Source organism: Myotis daubentonii, chromosome X, assembly GCF_963259705.1.
Source record: "Myotis daubentonii chromosome X, mMyoDau2.1, whole genome shotgun sequence".
Lineage (NCBI taxonomy): Eukaryota > Metazoa > Chordata > Mammalia > Chiroptera > Vespertilionidae > Myotis > Myotis daubentonii.
This window is the reverse complement of record NC_081861.1, coordinates 121,834,124-121,857,235: the sequence shown is the minus strand read 5'-3', so window position 1 is coordinate 121,857,235 and position 23,112 is coordinate 121,834,124.

The following is a 23,112-nucleotide window of genomic DNA, read 5'->3' as shown; positions in this document are numbered from 1 at the left end:
CACAGCATGAGGTGTCCCGGCCTGGCACTGGGACTGGGGGCACAGCCTGAAGTCTCCCGTCCTGGAGCTGGGGCAGGGAGCACAGTCTGAGTTCTCCTGGCCAGGCAGCGGGACTGGGGGCACAGCCTGAGGTCTCCCGGCCAGGCACTGGGACTGGGGGCACAGCCTGAGGTCTCCCGGCCAGGCACTGGGACTCGGGGCACAGCCTGAGGTCTCGTGGCCTGGCACTGGGACTGGGGGCACAGCCTGAGGTCTCCCGGCCTGGAGCTGGGGCAGGGGCACAGCCTGAGGTCTCCCAGCCAGGCACTTGGACTGGGGGCACAGCCTGAGGTCTCCCAGCCAGGCACTTGGACTGGGGGCACAACCTGAGGTCTCCCAGCCAGGCACTGGGACTGTGGGAACAGCCTGAGGTCTCCCGGCCTTGAGCTGGGACAGGGGGCACAGCCTGAGGTCTCCCGGCCAGGCATTGGGAATGGGGGCACAGCCTGAGGTCTCCCGGCCATCCACTTGGACTGGGGGCACAGCTTGAGGTCTCCCGGCCTGGCACTGGGACTGGGGGCACAGCCTAATGTCTCCTGGCCTGGAGCTTGACCTGGGGGCACAGCCTGAGGTCTCCTGGCCTGGAGCTGGGGGAAGGGGCACAGTCTGAGGTCTCCCGGCCTGGAGCTGGGGCAGGGGGCACAGCCTGAGGTCTCCTGGCCTGGCACAGGGAATGGGGGCACAGCCTGAGGTCTCCCGGCCTGGAGCTGTGGCAGGGGGCACAGTCTGAGGTCTCTCGGTCTGGAGCTGGGGCAGGGGGCACAGCCTGATGTCTCCCGGCCTGGAGCTGTGGCAGGGGGCACAGTCTGAGGTCTCCCGGCCTGGAGCTGGGGCAGGGGGCACAGCCTGAGGTCTCTTGGCCTGGCACTGGGACTGGGGACACAGCCCGAGGTCTCCCGGCCTGGCACTGCCACTGGGGGCACAGCCTGAGGTCTCCCGGCCTGGAGCCGGAGCAGGGGGCACAGCCTGAGGTCTTCCGGCGTGGAGCTGTGGCAGGGGGCACAGTCTGAGGTTTCCCGGCCTGGAACTGGGGCAAGGGGTACAGCCTGAGGTTTTCCGGCCTGAAGCTGGGGGAGGGAGCACAGTCTGAGGTCTCCCAGCCAGGCACTGAGACTGGGGGCACAGTCTGAGGTCTCCCGGCCAGGCACTGGGAATGGGGGCACACCCTGAGTTCTCCCGGCCTGGCACTGGGACTGGGGGCACAGCCTGAGGTCTCCTGGCCTGGAGCTGGGGCTGGGGGCACAGCCTGAGGTCTCCCGGCCTGAAGCTGTCGGAGGGAGCACAGTCTGAGGTCTCCCTGCCAGGCACTGAGACTGGGGGCACAGCCTGAGGTCTCCAGGCCAGGCACTGGGACTGGGAGCACAGCCTGAGGTCTCCTGGCCTGGAGCTGGGCGAGGGGGCTCAGTTTGAGGTCTCCCGGCCTGGAGCTGGGGCAGGGGGCACATTCTGAGGTCTTCCGGCCTGGAGCTGGGGCAGGGGGCACAGTATGAGGTCTTCCGGCCTGGAGCTGGGGAAGGGGGCTCAGGCTTAGTTCTCCCTGTCTGGAGCTGGGGCAGGGGGCACAGCCTGAGGTCTCCTGGCCATGCACTGGGACTGGGGACACAGCCTGAGGTCTCACGGTCAGGCACTGCGACTGGGGGCACAGCCTGAGGTGTCCCGGCCTGACACTGGGACTGAGGGCACAGCCTGAGGTCTCCCGGCCAGGTACTGGGAATGGGGGCACACCCTGAGTTCTCCCGGCCTGGCACTGGGACTGGGGGCACAGCCTGAGGTCTCCTGGCCTGGAGCTGGGCGAGGGGGCTCAGTTTGAGTTCTCCCGGCTTGGAGCTGGGGCAGGGGGCACAGTCTGAGGTCTTCCGGCCTGGTGCTGGGCCAGGGGGCACAGTCTGAGGTCTTCCGGCCTGGAGCTGGGGCAGGGGGTTCAGGCTAAGTTCTCCCTGTCTGGAGCTGGGGCAGGGGGGACAAACTGAGGTCTGCTGGCCAGGCACTGGGACTGGGGGCACAGCCTGAGGTCTCCCGGTCAGGCACTGCGACTGGGGGCACAGCCTGAGGTGTCCCGGCCTGGCACTGGGACTGGGGGCACAGCCTGAAGTCTCCCGTCCTGGAGCTGGGGCAGGGGGCACAGCCTGAGGTCTCCTGGCCTGGAGCTGGGCGAGGGGGCTCAGTTTGAGGTCTCCCAGCCTGGAGCTGGTGCAGGGGGCACAGTCTGAGGTCTCCTTTTCTGGAGCTGTGCAGGGGGCACAGTCTGAGGTCTCCTGGTCTGGAGCTGGGGCAGGGGGCACAGTCTGAGGTCTTCCGGCCTGGAGCTGGGGTAGGGCGCTCAGTCTGAGTACTCCCTGTCTGGAGCTGGGGCAGGGGGCTCAGGGTAAGTTCTCCCTGTCTGGAACTGGGGCAGGGGGCACAGCCTGAGGTCTCCTGGCCAGGCACTGGGACTGGGGGCACAGCCTGAGGTGTCCCGGCCTGGCACTGGGACTGGGGGCACAGCCTGAGGTCTCCTGGTCAGGCACTGCGACTGGGGGCATAGCCTGAGGTGTCCCGGTTTGGCACTGGGACTGGGGGCACAGCCTGAGGTCTCCCGGCCTGGAGCTGGGGCAGGGGGCACAGCCTGAGGTCTCCCAGCCAGGCACTGGGACTGGGGGCACAGCCTGAGGTCTCCCGGCCAGGCACTGGTACTGGGGGCACAGCCTGAGGTCTCCCGACCTGGCACTGGGAATGGGGGCACAGCCTGAGGTCTCCCCGCCTGGAGCTGGGGCAGGGGGCACAGCCTGAGGTCTCCCAGCCAGGCACTGGGACTGGGGGCACAGCCTGAGATCTCCAGGCCAGGCACTGGGACTGGGGGCACAGCCTGAGGTCTCCCGACCTGGCACTGGGAATGGGGGCACACCCTGAGTTCTCCCGGCCTGGCACTGGGACTGGGGGCACAGCCTGAGGTAGCCTGGCCTGGAGCTGGGGCTGGGGGCACAGCCTGAGGTCTCCCGGCCTGAAGCTGTCGGAGGGAGCACAGTCTGAGGTCTCCCCGCCAGGCACTGAGACTGGGGGCACAGCCTGAGGTCTCCAGGCCTGGCACTGGGACTGAGGGCACAGCCTGAGGTCTCCCGGCCAGGCACTGGGAATGGGGGCACACCCTGAGTTCTCCCGGCCTGGCACTGGGACTGGGGGCACAGCCTGAGGTCTCCTGGCCTGGAGCTGGGCGAGGGGGCTCAGTTTGAGGTCTCCTGGCCTGGAGCTGGGCGAGGGGGCTCAGTTTGAGGTCTCCCGGCCTGGAGCTGGGGCAGGGGGCACAGTCTGAGGTCTTCCGGCCTGGAGCTGGGGCAGGGGGCTCAGGCTGAGTTCTCCCTGTCTGGAGCTGGGGCAGGGGGCACAGCCTGAGGTCTCCTGGCCATGCACTGGGACTGGGGACACAGCCTGAGGTCTCCCGGTCAGGCACTGGGACTGGGGGCACAGCCTGAGGTGTCCCGGCCTGGCACTGGGACTGAGGGAACAGCCTGAGGTCTCCCGGCCAGGTACTGGGAATGGGGGCACACCCTGAGTTCTCCCGGCCTGGCACTGGGACTGGGGGCACAGCCTGAGGTCTCCTGGCCTGGAGCTGGGCGAGGGGGCTCAGTTTGAGGTCTCCCGGCTTGGAGCTGGGGCAGGGGGCACAGTCTGAGGTCTTCCTGCCTGGTGCTGGGCCAGGGGGCACAGTCTGAGGTCTTCCGGCCTGGAGCTGGGGCAGGGGGTTCAGGCTGAGTTCTCCCTGTCTGGAGCTGGGGCAGGGGGCACAGCCTGAGGTCTCCTGGCCAGGCACTGGGACTGGGGGCACAGCCTGAGGTCTCCCGGTCAGGCACTGCGACTGGGGGCACAGCATGAGGTGTCCCGGCCTGGCACTGGGACTGGGGGCACAGCCTGAAGTCTCCCGTCCTGGAGCTGGGGCAGGGAGCACAGTCTGAGTTCTCCTGGCCAGGCAGCGGGACTGGGGGCACAGCCTGAGGTCTCCCGGCCAGGCACTGGGACTGGGGGCACAGCCTGAGGTCTCCCGGCCAGGCACTGGGACTCGGGGCACAGCCTGAGGTCTCGTGGCCTGGCACTGGGACTGGGGGCACAGCCTGAGGTCTCCCGGCCTGGAGCTGGGGCAGGGGCACAGCCTGAGGTCTCCCAGCCAGGCACTTGGACTGGGGGCACAGCCTGAGGTCTCCCAGCCAGGCACTTGGACTGGGGGCACAACCTGAGGTCTCCCAGCCAGGCACTGGGACTGTGGGAACAGCCTGAGGTCTCCCGGCCTTGAGCTGGGACAGGGGGCACAGCCTGAGGTCTCCCGGCCAGGCATTGGGAATGGGGGCACAGCCTGAGGTCTCCCGGCCATCCACTTGGACTGGGGGCACAGCTTGAGGTCTCCCGGCCTGGCACTGGGACTGGGGGCACAGCCTAATGTCTCCTGGCCTGGAGCTTGACCTGGGGGCACAGCCTGAGGTCTCCTGGCCTGGAGCTGGGGGAAGGGGCACAGTCTGAGGTCTCCCGGCCTGGAGCTGGGGCAGGGGGCACAGCCTGAGGTCTCCTGGCCTGGCACAGGGAATGGGGGCACAGCCTGAGGTCTCCCGGCCTGGAGCTGTGGCAGGGGGCACAGTCTGAGGTCTCTCGGTCTGGAGCTGGGGCAGGGGGCACAGCCTGATGTCTCCCGGCCTGGAGCTGTGGCAGGGGGCACAGTCTGAGGTCTCCCGGCCTGGAGCTGGGGCAGGGGGCACAGCCTGAGGTCTCTTGGCCTGGCACTGGGACTGGGGACACAGCCCGAGGTCTCCCGGCCTGGCACTGCCACTGGGGGCACAGCCTGAGGTCTCCCGGCCTGGAGCCGGAGCAGGGGGCACAGCCTGAGGTCTTCCGGCGTGGAGCTGTGGCAGGGGGCACAGTCTGAGGTTTCCCGGCCTGGAACTGGGGCAAGGGGTACAGCCTGAGGTTTTCCGGCCTGAAGCTGGGGGAGGGAGCACAGTCTGAGGTCTCCCAGCCAGGCACTGAGACTGGGGGCACAGTCTGAGGTCTCCCGGCCAGGCACTGGGAATGGGGGCACACCCTGAGTTCTCCCGGCCTGGCACTGGGACTGGGGGCACAGCCTGAGGTCTCCTGGCGTGGAGCTGGGACTGGGGGCACAGCCTGAGGTCTCCCGGCCTGAAGCTGTCGGAGGGAGCACAGTCTGAGGTCTCCCTGCCAGGCACTGAGACTGGGGGCACAGCCTGAGGTCTCCAGGCCAGGCACTGGGACTGGGAGCACAGCCTGAGGTCTCCTGGCCTGGAGCTGGGCGAGGGGGCTCAGTTTGAGGTCTCCCGGCCTGGAGCTGGGGCAGGGGGCACATTCTGAGGTCTTCCGGCCTGGAGCTGGGGCAGGGGGCACAGTATGAGGTCTTCCGGCCTGGAGCTGGGGAAGGGGGCTCAGGCTTAGTTCTCCCTGTCTGGAGCTGGGGCAGGGGGCACAGCCTGAGGTCTCCTGGCCATGCACTGGGACTGGGGACACAGCCTGAGGTCTCACGGTCAGGCACTGCGACTGGGGGCACAGCCTGAGGTGTCCCGGCCTGGCACTGGGACTGAGGGCACAGCCTGAGGTCTCCCGGCCAGGTACTGGGAATGGGGGCACACCCTGAGTTCTCCCGGCCTGGCACTGGGACTGGGGGCACAGCCTGAGGTCTCCTGGCCTGGAGCTGGGCGAGGGGGCTCAGTTTGAGTTCTCCCGGCTTGGAGCTGGGGCAGGGGGCACAGTCTGAGGTCTTCCGGCCTGGTGCTGGGCCAGGGGGCACAGTCTGAGGTCTTCCGGCCTGGAGCTGGGGCAGGGGGTTCAGGCTAAGTTCTCCCTGTCTGGAGCTGGGGCAGGGGGGACAAACTGAGGTCTGCTGGCCAGGCACTGGGACTGGGGGCACAGCCTGAGGTCTCCCGGTCAGGCACTGCGACTGGGGGCACAGCCTGAGGTGTCCCGGCCTGGCACTGGGACTGGGGGCACAGCCTGAAGTCTCCCGTCCTGGAGCTGGGGCAGGGAGCACAGTCTGAGTTCTCCCGGCCAGGCACTGGGACTGGTGGCACAGCCTGAAGTCTCCCGGCCTGGCACTGGGACTGGGGGCACAGCCTGAGGTCTCCCGGCCTGGAGCTGGGGCAGGGGGCACAGCCTGAGGTCTCCCAGCCAGGCACTTGGACTGGGGGCACAACCTGAGGTCTCCCAGCCAGGCACTGGGACTGTGGGAACAGCCTGAGGTCTCCCGGCCTTGAGCTGGGACAGGGGAAACAGCCTGAGGTCTCCCGGCCAGGCATTGGGACTGGGGGCACAGCCTGAGGTCTCCAGGCCAGGCATTGGGAATGGGGGCACAGCCTGAGGTCTCCCGGCCATCCACTTGGACTGGGGGCACAGCTTGAGGTCTCCCGGCCTGGCACTGGGACTGGGGGCACAGCCTAATGTCTCCTGGCCTGGAGCTTGACCTGGGGGCACAGCCTGAGGTCTCCTGACCTGGAGCTGGGGGAAGGGGCACAGTCTGAGGTCTCCCGGCCTGGAGCTGGGGCAGGGGGCACAGCCTGAGGTCTCCTGGCCTGGCACTGGGACTGGGGGCACAGCCTGAGGTCTCCCGGCCTGGAGCTGTGGCAGGGGGCACAGTCTGAGGTCTCTCGGTCTGGAGCTGGGGCAGGGGGCACAGCCTGATGTCTCCAGGCCTGGAGCTGTGGCAGGGGGCACAGTCTGAGGTCTCATTGTCTGGAGCTGGGGCAGGGGGCACAGTCTGAGGTCTCCCGGCCTGGAGCTGGGGCAGTGAGCACAACCTGAGGTCTCCTGGCCAGGCACTGGGAATGGGGACACACCCTGAGTTCTCCCGCCCTGGCACTGGCACTGGGGGCACAGTCTGAGGTCTCCTGGCCTGGAGCTGGGCGAGGGGGCTCAGTCTGAGGTCTCCTGGTCTGGAGCTGGGGCAGGGGGCACAGTCTGAGGTCTTCCGGCCTGGAGGTGGGGTAGGGGGCTCAGTCTGAGTTCGCCCTGTCTGGAGCTGGGGCAGGGGGCTCAGGGTAAGTTCTCCCTGTCTGGAACTGGGGCAGGGGGCACAGCCTGAGGTCTCCTGGCCAGGCACTGGGACTGGGGGCACAGCCTGAGGTCTCCTGGTCAGGCACTGCGACTGTGGGCACAGCCTGAGGTCTCCCGACCTGGCACTGGGACTGGGGGCACAGCCTGAGGTCTCCCGGCCTGGAGCTGGGGCAGGGGGCACAGCCTGAGGTCTCCCAGCCAGGCACTGGGACAGGGGGCACAGCCTGAGGTCTCCCGGCCAGGCACTGGGACTGGGGGCACAACCTGAGGTCTCCCGGCCTGGCACTGTGATTGGGGGCACAGCCTGAGGTCTCCCGGCCTGGAGCTGGGGCAGGGGGCACAGCCTGAGGTCTCCCAGCCAGGCACTGGGACTGGGGGCACAGACTGAGGTCTCCCACTCAGGCACTGTGACTGGGGGCACAGCCTGAGGTCTCCCAGCCAGGCACAGGGACTGCGGGAACAGCCTGACTTCTCCCGGCTTGGAGCTGGGACAGGGGGCACAGCCAGAGGTCTCCCGTCCAGGCATTGGGACTGGGGGCAGAGCCTGAGGTCTCCCGGCCAGGCATTGGGACTTGGGGCACAGCCTGAGTTCTCCAGGCCATGCATTGGGACTGGGGGCACAGCCTGAGGTCTCCCGGCCAGGCATTGGGACTGGTGGCACAGCCTGAGTTCTCCAGGCCAGGCACTGGAACTCGGGGCAGAGCCTGAGGTCTCCCGGCAAGGCACTGGGACTGGGGGCACAGCCTGAGGTCTCCCAGCCAGGCACTGGCACTGGGGGCACAGCCTGAGGTCTCCCAGCCAGGCACTGGCACTGGGGGCACAGCCTGAGGTCTCCCAGCCAGGCACTGGGACTGCGGGAACAGCCTGAGGTCTCCCGGCCTGGAACTGGGACTGGGGGCAAAGCCTGTGGTCTCCTGGCCTGGAGCTGGGGCTGGGGGCACAGCTTGAGGTCTCCTGGCCTGGAGATGGCGGAGGGGGCACAGCCTGAGGTCTCTTGGCCTGGCACTGGGACTGGGGACACAGCCCGAGGTCTCCCGGCCTGGCACTGCCACTGGGGGCACAGCCTGAGGTCTCCCGGCCTGGAGCTGGAGCAGGGGGCACAGCCTGAGGTCTCCCTGCGTGGAGCTGTGGCAGGGGGCACAGTCTGAGGTCTCCCGGCCTGAAGCTGGAGCAGGGGGCACAGCCTGAGATCTCCCGGCCTGGAACTGGGGCAAGGGGTACAGCCTGAGGTCTTCCGGCCTGAAGCTGGGGGAGGGGGTTCAGGCTAAGTTCTCCCTGTCTGGAGCTGGGGCAGGGGGCACAGCCTGAGGTCTCCTGGCCAGGCACTGGGACTGGGGGCACAGCCTGAGGTCTCCCGGTCAGGCACTGCGACTGGGGGCACAGCCTGAGGTGTCCCGTCCTGGCACTGGGACTGGGGGCACAGCCTGAAGTCTCCCGTCCTGGAGCTGGGGCAGGGAGCACAGTCTGAGTTCTCCTGGCCAGGCAGCGGGACTGGGGGCACAGCCTGAGGTCTACCGGCCAGGCACTGGGACTGGGGGCACAGCCTGAGGTCTCCCGGCCAGGCACTGGGACTCGGGGCACAGCCTGAGGTCTCCCGGCCTGGCACTGGGACTGGGGGCACAGCCTGAGGTCTCCCGTCCTGGAGCTGGGGCAGGGGGCACAGCCTGAGGTCTCCCAGCCAGGCACTTGGACTGGGGGCACAACCTGAGGTCTCTCAGCCAGGCACTGGGACTGTGGGAACAGCCTGAGGTCTCCCGGCCTTGAGCTGGGACAGGGGAAACAGCCTGATGTCTCCCGGCCAGGCATTGGGACTGGGGGCACAGCCTGAGGTCTCCAGGCCAGGCATTGGGAATGGGGGCACAGCCTGAGGTCTCCCGGCCATCCACTTGGACTGGGGGCACAGCTTGAGGTCTCCCGGCCTGGCACTGGGACTGGGGGCACAGCCTAATGTCTCCTGGACTGGAGCTTGACCTGGGGGCACAGCCTGAGGTCTCCTGGCCTGGAGCTGGGGGAAGGGGCACAGTCTGAGGTCTCCCGGCCTGGAGCTGGGGCAGGGGGCACAGCCTGAGGTCTCCTGGCCTGGCACTGGGACTGGGGGCACAGCCTGAGGTCTCCCGGCCTGGAGCTGTGGCAGGGGGCACAGTCTGAGGTCTCTCGGTCTGGAGCTGGGGCAGGGGGCACAGCCTGATGTCTCCCGGCCTGGAGCTGTGGCAGGGGGCACAGTCTGAGGTCTCATTGTCTGGAGCTGGGGCAGGGGGCACAGTCTGAGGTCTCCCGGCCTGGAGCTGGGGCAGTGAGCACAACCTGAGGCCTCCTGGCCAGGCACTGGGAATGGGGGCACACCCTGAGTTCTCCAGCCCTGGCACTGGGACTGGGGGCACAGTCTGAGGTCTCCTGGCCTGGAGCTGGGCGAGGGGGCTCAGTTTGAGGTCTCCTGGTCTGGAGCTGTGCAGGGGGCACAGTCTGAGGTCTCTTGGTCTGGAGCTGGGGCAGGGGGCACAGTCTGAGGTCTTCCGGCCTGGAGGTGGGGTAGGGGGCTCAGTCTGAGTTCGCCCTGTCTGGAGCTGGGGCAGGGGGCTCAGGGTAAGTTCTCCCTGTCTGGAACTGGGGCAGGGGGCACAGCCTGAGGTCTCCTGGCCAGGCACTGGGACTGGGGGCACAGCCTGAGGTCTCCTGGTCAGGCACTGCGACTGTGGGCACAGCCTGAGGTCTCCCGACCTGGCACTGGGACTGGGGGCACAGCCTGAGGTCTCCCGGCCTGGAGCTGGGGCAGGGGGCACAGCCTGAGGTCTCCCAGCCAGGCACTGGGACAGGGGGCACAACCTGAGGTCTCCCGTCCAGGCACAGGGACAGGGGGCACAGCCTGAGGTCTCCCGGCCAGGCATTGGGACTGGGGGCACAGCCTGAGGTCTCCCGGCCAGGCATTGGGACTGGTGGCACAGCCTGAGTTCTCCAGGCCAGGCACTGGAACTCGGGGCAGAGCCTGAGGTCTCCCGGCAAGGCACTGGGATTGGGGGCACAGCCTGAGGTCTCCCAGCCAGGCACTGGCACTGGGGGCACAGCCTGAGGTCTCCCAGCCAGGCACTGGGACTGCGGGAACAGCCTGAGGTCTCCCGGCCTGGCACTGGGACTGGGGGCAAAGCCTGTGGTCTCCTGGCCTGGAGCTGGGGCTGGGGGCACAGCCTGAGGTCTCCTGGCCTGGAGATGGCGGAGGGGGCAGAGTCTGAGGTCTCCCGGCCTGGAGCTGGGGCAGGGGGCACAGCCTGAGGTCTCCTGGCCAGGCACTGGGACTGGGCGCACAGCCTAAGGTCTCCCGGTCAGGCACTGTGACTGGGGGCACAGCCTGAGGTGTCCCGGTCTGGCACTGGGACTGGGGGCACAGCCTGAGGTCTCCCGGCCTGGAGCTGGGGCAGGGGGCACAGCCTGAGGTCTCCCAGCCAGGCACTGGGACTGGGGGCACAGCCTGAGGTCTCCCGACCTGGCACTGGGACTGGGGGCACAGCCTGAGGTCTCCCGGCCTGGAGCTGGGGCAGGGGGCACAGCCTGAGGTCTCCCGACCTGGCACTGGGACTGGGGGCACAGCCTGAGTTCTCCCGGCCTGGAGCTGGGGCAGGGGGCACAGCCTGAGGTCTCCCAGCCAGGCACTGGGACAGGGGTACAGCCTGAGGTCTCCCGGCCAGGCACTGGGACTGGGGGCACAGCCTGAGGTCTCCCGGCCTGGCACTGTGATTGGGGGCACAGCCTGAGGTCTCCCGGCCTGGAGCTGGGGCAGGGGGCACAGCCTGAGGTCTCCCAGCCAGGCACTGGACAGGGGGCACAGCCTGAGGTCTCCCGGCCAGGCATTGGGACTGGGGGCACAGCCTGAGGTCTCCTGGCCAGGCATTGGGACTGGGGGCACAGCCTGAGTTCTCCAGGCCAGGCATTGGGACTGGGGGCACAGCCTGAGGTCTCCCGGCCAGGCATTGGGAATGGGGGCACAGCCTGAGTTCTCCAGGCCAGGCACTGGGTATGGGGGCACACCCTGAGTTCTCCCGGCCTGGCACTGGGACAGGGGGCACAGCCTGAGGTCTCCCAGCCAGGCACTGGGACTGCGGGAACAGCCTGAGGTCTCCCGGCCTGGCACTGGGACTGGGGGCAAAGCCTGTGGTCTCCTGGCCTGGAGCTGGGGCTGGGGGCACAGCCTGAGGTCTCCCTGTCTGGAGCTGGGGCTGGGGGCACAGCCTGAGGTCTCCTGGCCTGGAGCTGGGGGAGGGGGCACAGTCTGAGGTCTCCCGGCTTGGAGCTTGGGCAGGGGGCACAGCCTGAGGTCTCTTGGCCTGGCACTGGGACTGGGGACACAGCCCGAGGTCTCCCGGCCTGGAGCTGGAGCAGGGGGCACAGCCTGAGGTCTCCCTGCGTGGAGCTGTGGCAGGGGGCACAGTCTGAGATCTCCCGGCCTGAAGCTGGAGCAGGGGGCACAGCCTGAGATCTCCCGGCCTGGAACTGTGGCAAGGGGTACAGCCTGAGGTGTTCCGGCCTGAAGCTGGGGGAGGGAGCACAGTCTGAGGTCTCCCAGCCAGGCACTGAGACTGGGGGCACAGCCTGAGGTCTCCCGGCCAGGCACTGGGAATGGGGGCACACCCTGAGTTCTCCCGGCCTGGCACTGGGACTGGGGGCACAGCCTGAGGTCTCCTTGTCTGGAGCTGGGGCTGGGGGCACAGCCGGAGGTCTCCTGTCCTGGAGCTGGGAGAGGGGGCACAGTCTGAGGTCTCCCGGCCTGGAGCTGGGGCAGGGGGCACAGCCTGAGGTCTTCCGGCCTGGAGCTGGGGCAGGGGGCTCAGGCTGAGTTCTCCCTGTCGGGAGCTGGGGCAGGGGGCACAGCCTGAGGTCTCCTGGCCATGCACTGGGACTGGGGACACAGCCTGAGGTCTCCCGGTCAGGCACTGCGACTGGGGGCACAGCCTGAGGTGTCCCGGCCTGGCACTGGGACTGAGGGCACAGCCTGAGGTCTCCCGGCCAGGCACTGGGAATGGGGGCACACCCTGAGTTCTCCCGGCCTGGCACTGGGACTGGGGGCACAGCCTGAGGTCTCCCGGCCTGGAGCTGTGGCAGGGGGGCACATTCTGAGGTTTCTCGGTCTGGAACTGGGGCAGGGGGCACAGCCTGATGTCTCCCGGCCTGGAGCTGTGGCAGAGGGCACAGTCTGAGGTCTCATTGTCTGGAGCTGGGGCAGGGGGCACAGTCTGAGGTCTCCCGGCCTGGAGCTGGGGCAGTGAGCACAACCTGAGGTCTCCTGGCCAGGCACTGGGAATGGGGGCACACCCTGAGTTCTCCCGGCCTGGCACTGGGACTTGGGGCACAGCCTGAAGTCTCCTGGCCTGGAGCTGGGCGAGGGGGCTCAGTTTGAGGTCTCCCAGCCTGGAGCTGGTGCAGGGGGCACAGTCTGAGGTCTCCTTGCCTGGAGCTGTGCAGGGGGCACAGTCTGAGGTCTCCTGGTCTGGAGCTGGGGCAGGGGGCACAGTCTGAGGTCTTCCGGTCTGGAGCTGGAGTAGGGCGCTCAGTCTGAGTTCTCCCTGTCTGGAGCTGGGGCAGGGGGCATAGGGTAAGTTCTCCCTGTCTGGAACTGGGGCAGGGGGCACAGCCTGAGGTCTCCTGGCCAGGCACTGGGACTGGGGGCACAGCCTGAGGTGTCCCGGCCTGGCACTGGGACTGGGGGCACAGCCTGAGGTCTCCTGGTCAGGCACTGCGACTGGGGGCATAGCCTGAGGTGTCCCGGTCTGGCACTGGGACTGGGGGCACAGCCTGAGGTCTCCCGGCCTGGAGCTGGGGCAGGGGGCACAGCCTGAGGTCTCCCAGCCAGGCACTGGGACTGGGGGCACAGCCTGAGGTCTCCCGGCCAGGCATTGGGAATGGGGGCACAGCCTGAGGTCTCCCGGCCATCCACGTGGACTGGGGGCACAGCTTGAGGTCTCCCGGCCTGGCACTGGGACTGGGGGCACAGCCTAATGTCTCCTGGCCTGGAGCTTGACCTGGGGGCACAGCCTGAGGTCTCCTGGCCTGGAGCTGGGGGAAGGGGCACAGTCTGAGGTCTCCCGGCCTGGAGCTGGGGCAGGGGGCACAGCCTGAGGTCTCCTGGCCTGGCACTGGGAATGGGGGCACAGCCTGAGGTCTCCCGGCCTGGAGCTGTGGCAGGGGGCACAGTCTGAGGTCTCTCGGTCTGGAGCTGGGGCAGGGGGCACAGCCTGATGTCTCCCGGCCTGGAGCTGTGGCAGGGGGCACAGTCTGAGGTCTCCCGGCCTGGAGCTGGGGCAGGGGGCACAGCCTGAGGTCTCTTGGCCTGGCACTGGGACTGGGGACACAGCCCGAGGTCTCCCGGCCTGGCACTGCCACTGGGGGCACAGCCTGAGGTCTCCCGGCCTGGAGCCGGAGCAGGGGGCACAGCCTGAGGTCTCCCTGCGTGGAGCTGTGGCAGGGGGCACAGTCTGAGGTCTCCCGGCCTGAAGCTGGAGCAGGGGGCACAGCCTGAGATCTCCCGGCCTGGAACTGGGGCAAGGGGTACAGCCTGAGGTCTTCCGGCCTGAAGCTGGGGGAGGGGGTTCAGGCTAAGTTCTCCCTGTCTGGAGCTGGGGCAGGGGGCACAGCCTGAGGTCTCCTGGCCAGGCACTGGGACTGGGGGCACAGCCTGAGGTCTCCCGGTCAGGCACTGCGACTGGGGGCACAGCCTGAGGTGTCCCGTCCTGGCACTGGGACTGGGGGCACAGCCTGAAGTCTCCCGTCCTGGAGCTGGGGCAGGGAGCACAGTCTGAGTTCTCCTGGCCAGGCAGCGGGACTGGGGGCACAGCCTGAGGTCTCCCGGCCAGGCACTGGGACTGGGGGCACAGCCTGAGTTCTCCCGGCCAGGCACTGGGACTCGGGGCACAGCCTGAGGTCTCCCGGCCTGGCACTGGGACTGGGGGCACAGCCTGAGGTCTCCCGGCCTGGAGCTGGGGCAGGGGGCACAGCCTGAGGTCTCCCAGCCAGGCACTTGGACTGGGGGCACAACCTGAGGTCTCCCAGCCAGGCACTGGGACTGTGGGAACAGCCTGAGGTCTCCCGGCCTTGAGCTGGGACAGGGGAAACAGCCTGATGTCTCCCGGCCAGGCATTGGGACTGGGGGCACAGCCTGAGGTCTCCAGGCCAGGCATTGGGAATGGGGGCACAGCCTGAGGTCTCCCGGCCATCCACTTGGACTGGGGGCACAGCTTGAGGTCTCCCGGCCTGGCACTGGGACTGGGGGCACAGCCTAATGTCTCCTGGCCTGGAGCTTGACCTGGGGGCACAGCCTGAGGTCTCCTGGCCTGGAGCTGGGGGAAGGGGCACAGTCTGAGGTCTCCCGGCCTGGAGCTGGGGCAGGGGGCACAGCCTGATGTCTCCTGGCCTGGCACTGGGACTGGGGGCACAGCCTGAGGTCTCCCGGCCTGGAGCTGTGGCAGGGGGCACAGTCTGAGGTCTCTCGGTCTGGATCTGGGGCAGGGGGCACAGCCTGATGTCTCCCGGCGTGGAGCTGTGGCAGGGGGCACAGTCTGAGGTCTCATTGTCTGGAGCTGGGGCAGGGGGCACAGTCTGAGGTCTCCCGGCCTGGAGCTGGGGCAGTGAGCACAACCTGAGGCCTCCTGGCCAGGCACTGGGAATGGGGGCACACCCTGAGTTCTCCAGCCCTGGCACTGGGACTGGGGGCACAGTCTGAGGTCTCCTGGCCTGGAGCTGGGCGAGGGGGCTCAGTTTGAGGTCTCCTGGTCTGGAGCTGTGCAGGGGGCACAGTCTGAGGTCTCCTGGTCTGGAGCTGGGGCAGGGGGCACAGTCTGAGGTCTTCCGGCCTGGAGGTGGGGTAGGGGGCTCAGTCTGAGTTCGCCCTGTCTGGAGCTGGGGCAGGGGGCTCAGGGTAAGTTCTCCCTGTCTGGAACTGGGGCAGGGGGCACAGCCTGAGGTCTCCTGGCCAGGCACTGGGACTGGGGGCACAGCCTGAGGTCTCCTGGTCAGGCACTGCGACTGTGGGCACAGCCTGAGGTCTCCCGACCTGGCACTGGGACTGGGGGCACAGCCTGAGGTCTCCCGGCCAGGCACTGGGAATGGGGGCACACCCTGAGTTCTCCCGGCCTGGCACTGGGACTGGGGGCACAGCCTGAGGTCTCCCGGCCTGGAGCTGTGGCAGGGGGGCACATTCTGAGGTTTCTCGGTCTGGAGCTGGGGCAGGGGGCACAGCCTGATGTCTCCCGGCCTGGAGCTGTGGCAGAGGGCACAGTCTGAGGTCTCATTGTCTGGAGCTGGGGCAGGGGGCACAGTCTGAGGTCTCCCGGCCTGGAGCTGGGGCAGTGAGCACAACCTGAGGTCTCCTGGCCAGGCACTGGGAATGGGGGCACACCCTGAGTTCTCCCGGCCTGGCACTGGGACTTGGGGCACAGCCTGAAGTCTCCTGGCCTGGAGCTGGGCGAGGGGGCTCAGTTTGAGGTCTCCCAGCCTGGAGCTGGTGCAGGGGGCACAGTCTGAGGTCTCCTTGCCTGGAGCTGTGCAGGGGGCACAGTCTGAGGTCTCCTGGTCTGGAGCTGGGGCAGGGGGCACAGTCTGAGGTCTTCCGGCCTGGAGCTGGAGTAGGGCGCTCAGTCTGAGTTCTCCCTGTCTGGAGCTGGGGCAGGGGGCATAGGGTAAGTTCTCCCTGTCTGGAACAGGGGCAGGGGGCACAGCCTGAGGTCTCCTGGCCAGGCACTGGGACTGGGGGCACAGCCTGAGGTGTCCCGGCCTGGCACTGGGACTGGGGGCACAGCCTGAGGTCTCCTGGTCAGGCACTGCGACTGGGGGCATAGCCTGAGGTGTCCCGGTCTGGCACTGGGACTGGGGGCACAGCCTGAGGTCTCCCGGCCTGGAGCTGGGGCAGGGGGCACAGCCTGAGGTCTCCCAGCCAGGCACTGGGACTGGGGGCACAGCCTGAGGTCTCCCGGCCAGGCATTGGGAATGGGGGCACAGCCTGAGGTCTCCCGGCCATCCACGTGGACTGGGGGCACAGCTTGAGGTCTCCCGGCCTGGCACTGGGACTGGGGGCACAGCCTAATGTCTCCTGGCCTGGAGCTTGACCTGGGGGCACAGCCTGAGGTCTCCTGGCCTGGAGCTGGGGGAAGGGGCACAGTCTGAGGTCTCCCGGCCTGGAGCTGGGGCAGGGGGCACAGCCTGAGGTCTCCTGGCCTGGCACTGGGAATGGGGGCACAGCCTGAGGTCTCCCGGCCTGGAGCTGTGGCAGGGGGCACAGTCTGAGGTCTCTCGGTCTGGAGCTGGGGCAGGGGGCACAGCCTGATGTCTCCCGGCCTGGAGCTGTGGCAGGGGGCACAGTCTGAGGTCTCCCGGCCTGGAGCTGGGGCAGGGGGCACAGCCTGAGGTCTCTTGGCCTGGCACTGGGACTGGGGACACAGCCCGAGGTCTCCCGGCCTGGCACTGCCACTGGGGGCACAGCCTGAGGTCTCCCGGCCTGGAGCCGGAGCAGGGGGCACAGCCTGAGGTCTCCCTGCGTGGAGCTGTGGCAGGGGGCACAGTCTGAGGTCTCCCGGCCTGAAGCTGGAGCAGGGGGCACAGCCTGAGATCTCCCGGCCTGGAACTGGGGCAAGGGGTACAGCCTGAGGTCTTCCGGCCTGAAGCTGGGGGAGGGGGTTCAGGCTAAGTTCTCCCTGTCTGGAGCTGGGGCAGGGGGCACAGCCTGAGGTCTCCTGGCCAGGCACTGGGACTGGGGGCACAGCCTGAGGTCTCCCGGTCAGGCACTGCGACTGGGGGCACAGCCTGAGGTGTCCCGTCCTGGCACTGGGACTGGGGGCACAGCCTGAAGTCTCCCGTCCTGGAGCTGGGGCAGGGAGCACAGTCTGAGTTCTCCTGGCCAGGCAGCGGGACTGGGGGCACAGCCTGAGGTCTCCCGGCCAGGCACTGGGACTGGGGGCACAGCCTGAGGTCTCCCGGCCAGGCACTGGGACTCGGGGCACAGCCTGAGGTCTCCCGGCCTGGCACTGGGACTGGGGGCACAGCCTGAGGTCTCCCGGCCTGGAGCTGGGGCAGGGGGCACAGCCTGAGGTCTCCCAGCCAGGCACTTGGACTGGGGGCACAACCTGAGGTCTCCCAGCCAGGCACTGGGACTGTGGGAACAGCCTGAGGTCTCCCGGCCTTGAGCTGGGACAGGGGAAACAGCCTGATGTCTCCCGGCCAGGCATTGGGACTGGGGGCACAGCCTGAGGTCTCCAGGCCAGGCATTGGGAATGGGGGCACAGCCTGAGGTCTCCCGGCCATCCACTTGGACTGGGGGCACAGCTTGAGGTCTCCCGGCCTGGCACTGGGACTGGGGGCACAGCCTAATGTCTCCTGGCCTGGAGCTTGACCTGGGGGCACAGCCTGAGGTCTCCTGGCCTGGAGCTGGGGGAAGGGGCACAGTCTGAGGTCTCCCGGCCTGGAGCTGGGGCAGGGGGCACAGCCTGATGTCTCCTGGCCTGGCACTGGGACTGGGGGCACAGCCTGAGGTCTCCCGGCCTGGAGCTGTGGCAGGGGGCACAGTCTGAGGTCTCTCGGTCTGGATCTGGGGCAGGGGGCACAGCCTGATGTCTCCCGGCCTGGAGCTGTGGCAGGGGGCACAGTCTGAGGTCTCATTGTCTGGAGCTGGGGCAGGGGGCACAGTCTGAGGTCTCCCGGCCTGGAGCTGGGGCAGTGAGCACAACCTGAGGCCTCCTGGCCAGGCACTGGGAATGGGGGCACACCCTGAGTTCTCCAGCCCTGGCACTGGGACTGGGGGCACAGTCTGAGGTCTCCTGGCCTGGAGCTGGGCGAGGGGGCTCAGTTTGAGGTCTCCTGGTCTGGAGCTGTGCAGGGGGCACAGTCTGAGGTCTCCTGGTCTGGAGCTGGGGCAGGGGGCACAGTCTGAGGTCTTCCGGCCTGGAGGTGGGGTAGGGGGCTCAGTCTGAGTTCGCCCTGTCTGGAGCTGGGGCAGGGGGCTCAGGGTAAGTTCTCCCTGTCTGGAACTGGGGCAGGGGGCACAGCCTGAGGTCTCCTGGCCAGGCACTGGGACTGGGGGCACAGCCTGAGGTCTCCTGGTCAGGCACTGCGACTGTGGGCACAGCCTGAGGTCTCCCGACCTGGCACTGGGACTGGGGGCACAGCCTGAGGTCTCCCGGCCTGGAGCTGGGGCAGGGGGCACAGCCTGAGGTCTCCCAGCCAGGCACTGGGACAGGGGGCACAGCCTGAGGTCTCCCGTCCAGGCACTGGGACAGGGGGCACAGCCTGAGGTCTCCCGGCCAGGCAATGGGACTTGGGGCACAGCCTGAATTCTACAGGCCATGCATTGGGACTGGGGGCACAGCCTGAGGTCTCCCGGCCAGGCATTGGGACTGGTGGCACAGCCTGAGTTCTCCAGGCCAGGCACTGGAACTCGGGGCAGAGCCTGAGGTCTCCCGGCAAGGCACTGGGATTGGGGGCACAGCCTGAGGTCTCCCAGCCAGGCACTGGCACTGGGGGCACAGCCTGAGGTCTCCCAGCCAGGCACTGGGACTGCGGGAACAGCCTGAGGTCTCCCGGCCTGGCACTGGGACTGGGGGCAAAGCCTGTGGTCTCCTGGCCTGGAGCTGGGGCTGGGGGCACAGCCTGAGGTCTCCTGGCCTGGAGATGGCGGAGGGGGCAGAGTCTGAGGTCTCCCGGCCTGGAGCTGGGGCAGGGGGCACAGCCTGAGGTCTCCTGGCCAGGCACTGGGACTGGGCGCACAGCCTGAGGTCTCCCGGTCAGGCACTGTGACTGGGGGCACAGCCTGAGGTGTCCCGGTCTGGCACTGGGACTGGGGGCACAGCCTGAGGTCTCCCGGCCTGGAGCTGGGGCAGGGGGCACAGCCTGAGGTCTCCCAGCCAGGCACTGGGACTGGGGGCACAGCCTGACGTCTCCCGGCCAGGCACTGGGACTGGGGGCACAGCCTGAGGTCTCCCGACCTGGCACTGGGACTGGGGGCACAGCCTGAGTTCTCCCGGCCTGGAGCTGGGGCAGGGGGCACAGCCTGAGGTCTCCCAGCCAGGCACTGGGACAGGGGTACAGCCTGAGGTCTCCCGGCCAGGCACTGGGACTGGGGGCACAGCCTGAGGTCTCCCGGCCTGGCACTGTGATTGGGGGCACAGCCTGAGGTCTCCCGGCCTGGAGCTGGGGCAGGGGGCACAGCCTGAGGTCTCCCAGCCAGGCACTGGAACAGGGGGCACAGCCTGAGGTCTCCCGGCCAGGCATTGGGACTGGGGGCACAGCCTGAGGTCTCCTGGCCAGGCATTGGGACTGGGGGCACAGCCTGAGTTCTCCAGGCCAGGCATTGGGACTGGGGGCACAGCCTGAGTTCTCCAGGCCAGGCACTGGGTATGGGGGCACACCCTGAGTTCTCCCGGCCTGGCACTGGGACAGGGGGCACAGCCTGAGGTCTCCCAGCCAGGCACTGGGACTGCGGGAACAGCCTGAGGTCTCCCGGCCTGGCACTGGGACTGGGGGCAAAGACTGTGGTCTCCTGGCCTGGAGCTGGGGCTGGGGGCACAGCCTGAGGTCTCCCTGTCTGGAGCTGGGGCTGGGGGCACAGCCTGAGGTCTCCTGGCCTGGAGCTGGGGGAGGGGGCACAGTCTGAGGTCTCCCGGCTTGGAGCTTGGGCAGGGGGCACAGCCTGAGGTCTCTTGGCCTGGCACTGGGACTGGGGACACAGCCCGAGGTCTCCCGGCCTGGAGCTGGAGCAGGGGGCACAGCCTGAGGTCTCCCTGCGTGGAGCTCTGGCAGGGGGCACAGTCTGAGATCTCCCGGCCTGAAGCTGGAGCAGGGGGCACAGCCTGAGATCTCCCGGCCTGGAACTGGGGCAAGGGGTACAGCCTGAGGTGTTCCGGCCTGAAGCTGGGGGAGGGAGCACAGTCTGAGGTCTCCCAGCCAGGCACTGAGACTGGGGGCACAGCCTGAGGTCTCCCGGCCAGGCACTGGGAATGGGGGCACACCCTGAGTTCTCCCGGCCTGGCACTGGGACTGGGGGCACAGCCTGAGGTCTCCTTGTCTGGAGCTGGGGCTGGGGGCACAGCCGGAGGTCTCCTGTCCTGGAGCTGGGAGAGGGGGCACAGTCTGAGGTCTCCCGGCCTGGAGCTGGGGCAGGGGGCACAGCCTGAGGTCTTCCGGCCTGGAGCTGGGGCAGGGGGCTCAGGCTGAGTTCTCCCTGTCGGGAGCTGGGGCAGGGGGCACAGCCTGAGGTCTCCTGGCCATGCACTGGGACTGGGGACACAGCCTGAGGTCTCCCGGTCAGGCACTGCGACTGGGGGCACAGCCTGAGGTGTCCCGGCCTGGCACTGGGACTGAGGGCACAGCCTGAGGTGTCCCGGCCTGGCACTGGGACTGGGGGCACAGCCTGAGGTCTCCTGGTCAGGCACTGCGACTGGGGGCATAGCCTGAGGTGTCCCGGTCTGGCACTGGGACTGGGGGCACAGCCTGAGGTCTCCCGGACTGGAGCTGGGGCAGGGGGCACAGCCTGAGGTCTCCCAGCCAGGACCTGGGACTGGGGGCACAGCCTGAGGTCTCCCGGCCAGGCACTGGGACTGGGGGCACAGCATGAGGTCTCCCGACCTGGCACTGGGAATGGGGGCACAGCCTGAGGTCTCCCCGCCTGGAGCTGGGGCAGGGGGCACAGCCTGAGGTCTCCCAGCCAGGCACTGGGACTGGGGGCACAGCCTGAGATCTCCCGGCCAGGCACTGGGACTGGGGGCACAGCCTGAGGTCTCCCGACCTGGCACTGGGAATGGGGGCACACCCTGAGTTCTCCCGGCCTGGCACTGGGACTGGGGGCACAGCCTGAGGTAGCCTGGCCTGGAGCTGGGGCTGGGGGCACAGCCTGAGGTCTCCCGGCCTGAAGCTGTCGGAGGGAGCACAGTCTGAGGTCTCCCCGCCAGGCACTGAGACTGGGGGCACAGCCTGAGGTCTCCAGGCCTGGCACTGGGACTGAGGGCACAGCCTGAGGTCTCCGGGCCAGGCACTGGGAATGGGGGCACACCCTGAGTTCTCCCGGCCTGGCACTGGGACTGGGGGCACAGCCTGAGGTCTCCTGGCCTGGAGCTGGGCGAGGGGGCTCAGTTTCAGGTCTCCTGGCCTGGAGCTGGGCGAGGGGGCTCAGTTTGAGGTCTCCCGGCCTGGAGCTGGGGCAGGGGGCACAGTCTGAGGTCTTCCGGCCTGGAGCTGGGGCAGGGGGCACAGTCTGAGGTCTTCCGGCCTGGAGCTGGGGCAGGGGGCTCAGGCTGAGTTCTCCCTGTCCGGAGCTGGGGCAGGGGGCACAGCCTGAGGTCTCCTGGCCATGCACTGGGACTGGGGACACAGCCTGAGGTCTCCCGGTCAGGCATTGGGACTGGGGGCACAGCCTGAGGTGTCCCGGCCTGGCACTGGGACTGAGGGAACAGCCTGAGGTCTCCCGGCCAGGCACTGGGAATGGGGGCACACCCTGAGTTCTCCCGGCCTGGCACTGGGACTGGGGGCACAGCCTGAGGTCTCCTGGCCTGGAGCTGGGCGAGGGGGCTCAGTTTGAGGTCCCCCGGCTTGGAGCTGGGGCAGGGGGCACAGTCTGAGGTCTTCCTGCCTGGTGCTGGGCCAGGGGGCACAGTCTGAGGTCTTCCGGCCTGGAGCTGGGGCAGGGGGTTCAGGCTGAGTTCTCCCTGTCTGGAGCTGGGGCAGGGAGCACAGTCTGAGTTCTCCTGGCCAGGCAGCGGGACTGGGGGCACAGCCTGAGGTCTCCCGGCCAGGCACTGGGACTGGGGGCACAGCCTGAGGTCTCCCGGCCAGGCACTGGGACTCGGGGCACAGCCTGAGGTCTCGTGGCCTGGCACTGGGACTGGGGGCACAGCCTGAGGTCTCCCGGCCTGGAGCTGGGGCAGGGGGCACAGCCTGAGGTCTCCCAGCCAGGCACTGGGACTGGGGGCATAGCCTGAGGTCTCCCAGCCAGGCACTTGGACTGGGGGCACAACCTGAGGTCTCCCAGCCAGGCACTGGGACTGTGGGAACAGCCTGAGGTCTCCCGGCCTTGAGCTGGGACAGGGGGCACAGCCTGAGGTCTCCCGGCCAGGCATTGGGAATGGGGGCACAGCCTGAGGTCTCCCGGCCATCCACTTGGACTGGGGGCACAGCTTGAGGTCTCCCGGCCTGGCACTGGGACTGGGGGCACAGCCTAATGTCTCCTGGCCTGGAGCTTGACCTGGGGGCACAGCCTGAGGTCTCCTGGCCTGGAGCTGGGGGAAGGGGCACAGTCTGAGGTCTCCCGGCCTGGAGCTGGGGCAGGGGGCACAGCCTGAGGTCTCCTGGCCTGGCACTGGGAATGGGGGCACAGCCTGAGGTCTCCCGGCCTGGAGCTGGGGCAGGGAGCACAGTCTGAGTTCTCCTGGCCAGGCAGCGGGACTGGGGGCACAGCCTGAGGTCTCCCGGCCAGGCACTGGGACTGGGGGCACAGCCTGAGGTCTCCCGGCCAGGCACTGGGACTCGGGGCACAGCCTGAGGTCTCGTGGCCTGGCACTGGGACTGGGGGCACAGCCTGAGGTCTCCCGGCCTGGAGCTGGGGCAGGGGGCACAGCCTGAGGTCTCCCAGCCAGGCACTGGGACTGGGGGCACAGCCTGAGGTCTCCAAGCCAGGCACTTGGACTGGGGGCACAACCTGAGGTCTCCCAGCCAGGCACTGGGACTGTGGGAACAGCCTGAGGTCTCCCGGCCTTGAGCTGGGACAGGGGGCACAGCCTGAGGTCTCCCGGCCAGGCATTGGGAATGGGGGCACAGCCTGAGGTCTCCCGGCCATCCACTTGGACTGGGGGCACAGCTTGAGGTCTCCCGGCCTGGCACTGGGACTGGGGGCACAGCCTAATGTCTCCTGGCCTGGAGCTTGACCTGGGGGCACAGCCTGAGGTCTCCTGGCCTGGAGCTGGGGGAAGGGGCACAGTCTGAGGTCTCCCGGCCTGGAGCTGGGGCTGGGGGCACAGCCTGAGGTCTCCTGGACTGGCACTGGGAATGGGGGCACAGCCTGAGGTCTCCCGGCCTGGAGCTGTGGCAGGGGGC